This window comes from Micropterus dolomieu, linkage group LG14, assembly GCF_021292245.1.
Source record: "Micropterus dolomieu isolate WLL.071019.BEF.003 ecotype Adirondacks linkage group LG14, ASM2129224v1, whole genome shotgun sequence".
Taxonomy (NCBI): Eukaryota; Metazoa; Chordata; class Actinopteri; order Centrarchiformes; family Centrarchidae; genus Micropterus; species Micropterus dolomieu.
In genome coordinates this window covers 5,025,830-5,033,414 of record NC_060163.1, presented here as the reverse complement: position 1 = coordinate 5,033,414, position 7,585 = coordinate 5,025,830, and the positions used below count along the sequence as shown (strand labels likewise).

Genomic DNA, 7,585 nt, shown 5'->3' with positions numbered 1-7,585 from the left:
AAGTGTCATTGGTGGATGTGTCATAGTGGGGAGTTGAACCCGAGTCTCTCACACCAAAGGAATGTGTCTTATCCACTGCTCCATCATCACCCTGCAATTATATTGATTAAGATAGAAAATAATCTTTACAAATAGAAACAGTGTGTGATGAGGGGGTCTGAACATGATTACTCACAGCAGCTCACAGCCATAGCATGTTGAAGCATTTCCCACCTGTTTCTGTGAGGCTGTGCTGCTTATCTCCGATGCTGCAGTTAGTTTTATCTCAAGCCTGAGAAACACAGTCCAAAGTTTTTCTCTTTCCACTTTTCTTACCCCATTTCTGTTCTATAATCCTCTAACTCTCCCACTGCATTTCATGATACCACAGCCGCACCATTTATTGTCTTATTTTTTCTTGCACTTTCTGTCCCTCAAGAACATGTTTCAGCATAAGGGTCACATGAGAAAGTGATAGTCCATCTGCAATTTTTCATGACATAGATGATTCTGTAGGTTTGGTGACATAGCAACTCCCAGAGACGGTTCAGAATAGAGAGTCATTTTCTGTGTCACATTGGATTTCTCCACTGCCCATCCCTTTAATGGAGACTGGTGGCAGGTTCTGAGTCTATTCACTCCAATGGGAGAAGTGAAGTGAAGAACATGAGCACAGATTATGAATGATTATTGTTGCCCATAGTCACTAAAGGAAAATTTGGACCCAATTTTCAAAAGCCACATATGTTCTGAACATTTTGATACTAAGATCAACAAACCAGGAGAAAATTTACTCTATTTGTCTCAGTAATACACTCTCATGACCTGTGGCAGCAAAGATATATTTTATCTGTTGGTGCTAAACTGTTGGCCTGTTAAGCACCAACAAAATGCAGCAAAATGTTTATTTAAACCTGATGCACTATGAGAAAAACAACAGCTAAGCTAGTCTCTTGGTCTTTGGTGGAGGAAGAGCACCATCACCAGATGCACTGTTTTCAATGTCACTGGTTTGATCCTCACTCATTGTATAATCACTGATTGCATAAATGTTTCATATAAAAGAGCATAAAAATGAAAAAAACGAGGAAGAGGAGAATTTACCCTGCCCGGAGTAAGCCCAGGGCCATTGTCCGGAGCCCGGCCAAGTGGAGGGCTTGCCGCCGAGCGCCTGGTGGCTGGGTTTGCCACGGAGCCCGGCCGGGCACGGCCCGAAGACATGATGTGGCACCCTCTACCTTATATTGTGGGATATTGTGGGAGGTGCTGCAGGAGTATGGGGTGAGGGGGAGCCAGAAGGCAAAGCTCTAGATCTACAAGTCAATTTTCGTTCCTACCCTCACCTATGGTGATGAAGGCTCTGTCATGACCGAAAGAATGAGATCGCGTGTACAAGCAGCAAAAATGGGTTTTCTCAGGAGGGTGGCTGACATCTTAGAGATAGGGTGAGAAGTCAAGTCATCCAGTCGGAGTAGAGCTTCTGCTCCTTTGTGTCAAAATGAGCCAGTTGAGGTGGTGCCCCCCAGGGCACTTCCCTAGGGAGATGTTCCAGGCATGTCCTGCTGGGAGGAGGCCTCAGGGAAGACCCAGGACTAGGTGAAGAAATTATCTCCACATTGGCCTGGGAACAGCTTGGGAGCCCTCCGTCAGAGCTGGTTAATGTGGCTTGGGAAAGGGAGGTTTAGGGTCCTTTGCTGAGCCTGCTGCTCCCACGATCCAACCCCGAATAAGCAGTTAAGGATGGATGGATAAAAACGAGAGAGAGAAAGAAAAAGTGTGTGCAGGCAAACACAGACTATGAAACAATTCAATATATATCACATTCAAATCCTAAATAAACCCTATAATGTCTATACTGAAAGCTTTAATTTGTAATATTTATTTTTTTTATGAGCTTTAGTGAGAAAAATGTGTTGTTAGCCACCGATAAAAAAAAATTAATAATGCACAGTACTTTGTATGTTTAGCAATGCAACTATGGCGATTTTGGGGGGGGTGGCCTTGGCCAAATCTAATTGGCCCTGTCAATCAATGATGCCAGCTCAGGTCAGTTTATTATTTCTGACCATTATAGTAGTGATGGGGCTGATGCTGTGTGAGCTGATCTTTGGTCAGCGGGGGGCAGGCAGGTCGCAGGCAGTGGGTGCTTGGCCAGGTTTGGAGTAGAGCGGTCAGAAACTGGCGAGCTAGCTAGCGACTTCCTTCAACGACATTGATTTGTGGTCAGAAACTGAAAGCTGTTAATTAAGGTCAATTATGGTCTTCAAATGTTTAATTTATTCAGAATTTCCATCTGAATGGAAAAACTTTCATGTAGCATGTTAACAGCAGCTAGCGTGAAGGACGAGCTAATAGACCCCACAGCAGCTAACGTTAATTGTTATTTTTATATTGCCATGAAATATTAAATGCCCTGCTTTCTGAGTTAAAGACGGTGGTGTGTAAAGCGTTTTAGAGAAGTATTGTTAATTGCACATCAGGAAGATTAGAAAGAGAATTGCATCACAATTGGCTGTCATAGAGAAAAAAAAAAAAAAAAAAAAGAAATACAGGTTCAGCCAGCCAGCCCCCTACTTCAAAGAAGCACAAAAGTCCATCTGTCTGCAGCACGGACAATGGCCCTAGACAGGGTGCTGAAAATGGAGATCTCCACCCTCCCAAAGCAGACCAGGACCCACCAGGTCAGAGGTGCAATCTGGGTCTTCCCACACATCACTTCCTGCTGGGTCACCTGGTCCGCCTCAGCAACCGCAGCCTCATTTCCAATTGCCAATCCCGAGAGGGGTCAGCGAGATGGAGCACACACACGAGGCACCTCAGAGGAAAGCATCTGATCAGGAGGCCCAAGAAGTGCTACAGAGACCTGTAACTAGTAGATCCTCACCGCCACCACCAGCTCATGTTCCTGGGTCTCCCCACTCAGTACTTTTAGACTGGATTATAGTCGCAATATTCACAATCATCACACAGACTGTAACCTTTTCCAGACTGATACCTTTACACTTAACATTCATGATTGTTTGTGTGCCATTTGATTTTTAAATGAATGCTATTCTCAGACAGCCAGCCCTTTCACAGAAATGCCAAAAACAAGTTAACCATACAAAATTTTCGTGCCCTAGACCACAAATGGCATGCAGAGTGAATCTTTTTTTTTTTATGCGTAAGTGTCACTACCTGGCTCAAGGGTCATGACAAAAGAGCGAACGAGGCAGGATAAATGATCAAAAGTAATTTAACAAAAGAGTGAACTAAACATAACTATTTAAATGTGCAAGATATGGCTCTGCAACATAAATAACTCAAAGCAAGATGTAGCAGTCGGGGTGGTCAGGCGGTTGACGTCTGGATTGCAGAGTAGGTAGAAGAGAAAGTAGTTTGACCAAGTGGAGCTTTATCTCCCCTGGCTCACAGGTCCAAGGTGCACCCGATCAGCAATCACCTGAACAGAACAAAGATGGTTAACAGTGGTGAGGTATCACTCCCACAGAGTAAGGGACATTTATTGAAGTTGGTGTGTTTGCTGTGTATTCCTTATTTGTTTTTGTGTATATTTTGATGTTTCATGTTAATTGCTTCTGGTGGCTATTCCACCAGTGAATGAATGTGTGTGTATGATGAATGCAGATGTCGTGTATAGAAAGGTGCTAAACAAATATGGAGCATTCACTCAATCTGCTGTTTTGGGGTTTCCAGACAGACACCTATAAGCCCCCTGTAGCCAACTTCACACGCTTGTTTTTCGTGCTCATATTTGATTTAATTTAAAAAGCATGATCCACTTTTGCTCAGTGTATGATATTCATTTGCAAATACAGAGCAAACCCACACCAGCATATACAATTTTATTAATATCTCAATACAGAACATAAAAAGAGAACATAAAATCACATACATGTGCCCATGAGCTAACTATGAATGTATTATTGTTTATATCACTTCAGGGGAAAGTGTTTCTAATGACATTACAAGAGGTGATGTTGACACCACTGATGAAGCGGCTCTTCAGGCTGTAAAAGCACAAGCTGCCACCCAGACCTCACAGTATGTGTTGACATTTCAGTCTACACAAAATTATTAGTGTCATCTATGTAATTATCACAGAACAAGTTGTGATACTGACTGTTCCTTAACTTTGTAACTAATTCTTTTAAATGTAATTCGAATGTTACATAGGTGCTTTCAGAGTTGCTGGTATAAACAGTATTCATGGATTGAATATTCTCACAGCCAAGACTATGCCTACTGTTGGATTACCTTACATCACATAACAGTGAATCCTTATTTGCAGGTAAGGTGTGTTTGGTTTATGCAATTGTTTACAGTTGTCATAATTGTATTTATAAAATGAAGCAATTTAACCCTTTATTTATGTTTGGTCTGTGGCACTGCTTTGGATTGTTAGCCTCAGCTTGTTGGCTTTAATTTATATTGTTATTCATTTGAATAAATACTGAAACTAATTATTACTTTGATTGTGATAATTACTCTGGTTTTATGAACTCATAGTGTGAAGCTGGGTGATTATGCACAGACATTCAGCCTTTTGGCTGTATTATTTTTTCCCCAAAAAAGGTGAAGAGAAACAGGAAATGAGGGACTGAGAGACAGGGGACGACATAAAGCAAAGGACTGCAGGCTAGACTCAAAATCAAGCCGCTGCGATAAGGACTCAGCCTTTGTACATGGGGCACACATTCTACCAAATGTGCTAACCGCGCCCTGTGGCTGCAATCTTGATGTCAGATGTTTTTACTGAGGTAAGCGAGGCAAAAAAATAATTGATTGGTCGAAGCAGTAACACACAAGCTGTAACTTACTGCACAGGGTATTTTGCCCACTGAATATGCACAGTAGTGTTTCTCTGAGGAAATATAAAACCTCCATGAATAAAAAAATCATAATAGAAAGAGTCATAACTGACCTTGTTTGCAGTTCGAGGTGTCTTCTTAACAGTTTTACATACCTCTCTATTATAATGGTGGTCTGTTGGGAAAATGCTTTATGGTCTGCAGGGGAATTTTCAATCTGTTCTCTCTTCCAAGTCGTCATAGTGACGCTTGGTCAAGACCCTTTGGCATCACTTTTTAACTCACCTTTAGTGTAATTTTTCCAATGCTACAAACATTATATGTCAGGTAATGCAGGTGGTCAGGGAGGACAATGGGTAGATTAACAAACACTGGACTTTCACCCAGGAAACCAGTATTTGCTTTCAAGTGTGAAACCAATAGTGAACGTTGACCTCTTTCTATCTTAAGCTACACAACATATGAAATTGATCCAACTAGCTTAACTAGTACGTAACTTAACTTGCGTAACTAATATACTTGTATTTACCCGTTTTAACTTTTTCGAAACCTAAAAAAACTGTGAGCATTTCACAATGTAAACTACATGATTTTTGAACTAGACATTGCATAAATACACTCTTGAACTAAATCTTAAGACCGGGGGAAACATTGCAAGTACTCGCAATTTGCACTGGTGGATCATAACCGGGCTGTAATTACTGCTTCAAAATGCCAAAAGAAGAAACAGGAGCGAGAGACAAAAAATAGAGAGTAGGCAATTTATTGAAAACTGCATTTAAACTCAAACAGGCTGTTCATCAGCTGATCAAAAGTTTAAGACCATAGGCATAAAAAGGTAAAATCTGCACAAAAATATGGCTTTCGTGTCATTGATCTTCAGGCAGTCACACTGTCATGATCTCCTGATGGCAAAGGCAAAAAGGCTTTCTCTCGCTGAATGTGGCAGGATTGTTGAGCTGCACAAGCAAGGCCTCTCGCATCGCGCCATCACTGCCAAGGTTGGACGCAGTAAGACAGTCATTTTACATTTCTTAAAAGATCCTGAGAGTTATGGGACAAAAGACTGGTAGTGGTAGACCCAAAAAAATTTCACCTGCACTGAGCCGCAGGATGATGCTGACTGTAGCCCAAAAACCATAAGACGTCATCTGCGAGAGAAGGGCTTCAAGAACAAAAAACGTCTTCAAAGGCCACGTCTCCTCCCACGCCACAAACTTGCCCGTTTGGAATTTGCAAGGGAGCACTAAACATGGGACATTGAAAAGTGGAAGAAAGTTTTATTCTCTGATCTGATCTGATTCTCCATCATGATTTGGGGTGCTTTTTCCTTCAATGGGAAATGGAGCTTCAGGTTGTCCAGGGGCGTCAAACAGCGACTGGCTATGTGGACATGTTGCAGTGGGCATCCCTCTTGACTGAGGGCCCCCGTCTGTGCGGTAATGACTGGGTCTTTCAACAGGACAACGCTGCAATTCACAACACCCGCCTGACAAAGGACTTCTTCCAGGAGAATAATGTTGCTCTTCTGGACCATCCTGCGTGTTCTCCTGATCTAAATCCAATTGAGAACATTTGGGGATGGATGGCAAGGGAAGTTTACAAAAACGGACGTCAGTTCCAGACCGTGGATGCCCTTCGTGAAGCCATCTTCACCACATGGAGCAAAGTTCCCAGCAGCCTCCTGGGAACAGTCGCATCAAGCATGCCGAAACGAGTGTTTGAAGTGATCAACGCGAAAATGCGAGTACTTGACCCCCGGTCTTAAGATTTTGTTCAAGAGTGTATAATTGTTAACTTGACCACGGAGCCCTGTGTCCATAAATGATGCTAAGAGGGTAAAAAGTCTGTTAAAAAGTCAGAGTTTTAGTTAACACTTGAAATTCTTTTTTTTCTCCTTTATTCCAAAATCACAATCACGTTGGCATGGTAGGAGCACCACTCGACACATGAGGGTAGGTATATTATTGGAAAATGCTAGCCATGCATCTTGTTTTGTTGCATAGCTTTGTTTTGTGCAAAGGTAGTGTTAGCTAACGCTATGCTTGCTAGCTAGCATCATGTGAAGTGACATGCATCTATTTCTCATTAGCTAGTTTTCTCGAATAGTTTTAACCCTACATTGGGTAGATTTTTTCGAATCAGTTTCATTTTTTTCGGTAATACATTTTGTTTTAAGCCTGGCCAAAATTAGCATCCCAGTAACAGATGCGCTTTGCTAACTAAGCAAGCTAGCTCCTCCTTCTTGTTCAAATATGGTCACTTCCTGTCATGTGAGGTTCTAAAAAAAATATATACAATATACGGTTTTATATGATAGATGGGGTTAGCTGCTGCAAATTAGATTTGATTGGATAAATGTATGAATAAAATTTAAGTCCTCAAGTCCCTTTGAGTATTTGAGTCCTCAAATATATTTTAATGTTTTACAGGAATGGCATTTTGATCTAAAAGTTTTCATTAAAGATTCTTCATCTATATACACAGTATATTTCAAATATACAAAGAGATAACTCAACGATTAATGCAGCGACACAGGATTAGAACTAGCTAGAAAGTATTCTAATTCAAACACAGTCAAGAACTCTATTGCGTTAATTAGTGTAAATTTGGAACATGTGCAGAAACTGCTTCCACATAGAGAACATTAATATTTGATGAAACAATCTAGAGTTCTCTTCCTTGTTGTTATGAAGAGCTGTTTTTCTTTTATAGAGGTTGCTTCATTACTGGCATAATGGTGGTGCCCCCACATCCAGCACCACTGAGCCTCTATCATTGCCACATTTCAGAAT

General features: G+C 41.4%; 1 long non-coding RNA gene across 1 annotated transcript in view; it reads right to left on the bottom strand.

Moving 5' to 3' along the window:
- Window positions 1-1,910: 1,910 nt before the first annotated feature.
- LOC123982472 overlaps window positions 1,911-7,585 on the bottom strand; it is a 12,316-nt gene continuing 6,641 nt past the window's right edge. Inside the window, exon 3 of the long non-coding RNA XR_006827982.1 lies at window positions 1,911-3,421. This is a non-coding gene — a long non-coding RNA (uncharacterized LOC123982472). The remainder of the gene's footprint in view (window positions 3,422-7,585) is intronic.